Source organism: Portunus trituberculatus, chromosome 28, assembly GCF_017591435.1.
Source record: "Portunus trituberculatus isolate SZX2019 chromosome 28, ASM1759143v1, whole genome shotgun sequence".
Classification (NCBI taxonomy): domain Eukaryota; kingdom Metazoa; phylum Arthropoda; class Malacostraca; order Decapoda; family Portunidae; genus Portunus; species Portunus trituberculatus.
Window position 1 is genome coordinate 8828556 of NC_059282.1, and position 1023 is coordinate 8829578.

Sequence of the window (1023 nt, forward strand, 5' to 3'; positions counted from 1 at the left end):
GCGAGGCCACAACCCCTCGAGTTACATCCCGTACCTATTTACTGCTAGGTGAACAGGGGCTTGCCCATTTGCCTCGCCGCGCCGGGACTCGAACCCGGCCCTCTCGATTGTGAGTCGAGCGTGCTAACCACTACACTACGCGGTGTGTGTAATTCACCTCGGTCGTCTGCTGGTCACCAAGCCAGTGTGTGTGTGTGTGTGTGTGTGTGTGTGTGTGTGTGTGTGTAAATGGTGTACATAAATTTAAAAGAAAACTGCGATTATTTGGCTTTTAAAATACACGACATTAGAAGCCTGTAAAAAAATTAATAAATATAAACAAAATAAAATAAATAAATAACTAGGTACTAAACACAGGGCAGCTTAAATACACTGTATATCACATGACTTTAGTAGCTTTAAGGATTTCACACCTCCCGAAAAGCACGTTCTTTTAATCCTTATCACCATCACCATCACCACCACCACCACCACCACTACCACTAACAATAACAACAACAACAACAACAACACGCCTAATTTTCTTGGCTAAACTGGGTCAGTGTTCCAGGCAAGACTAGATTCTTAAAGAGAGAGAGAGAGAGAGAGAGAGAGAGAGAGAGAGAGAGAGAGAGAGAGAGAGAGAGAGAGAGAGAGAGAGAGAAATTGAAAAAAAACAGCAAAGAGGGAGAGAAACAATGCATTTAGGACAAGATAAAGTAAGACACAGGAAGGAGAGAAGGAGAGATGGATGAGGAGAAGCAGAGAACAAATGAGTGTGTTGCAACAGCTGTGTCTCTCTGGTCAGTCAGGCAGGAACCAGACACACTGCACCACCAGGGACACTGATAATGGACATGTAAGAGGAAGGAGGAGGACAGAATGAAGACAAACTGTAGTAAAAACACACTAATAGACTGACCTTTTCCCTCCTTGTGTGTGTGTATGTGTGTATGTTGTTCCTGTGCTTCTGTCACCCTCTCACACTCCCCATACATGTAAGCACTGCAAGAAAATATCATGCACATGAATTACAACACATTA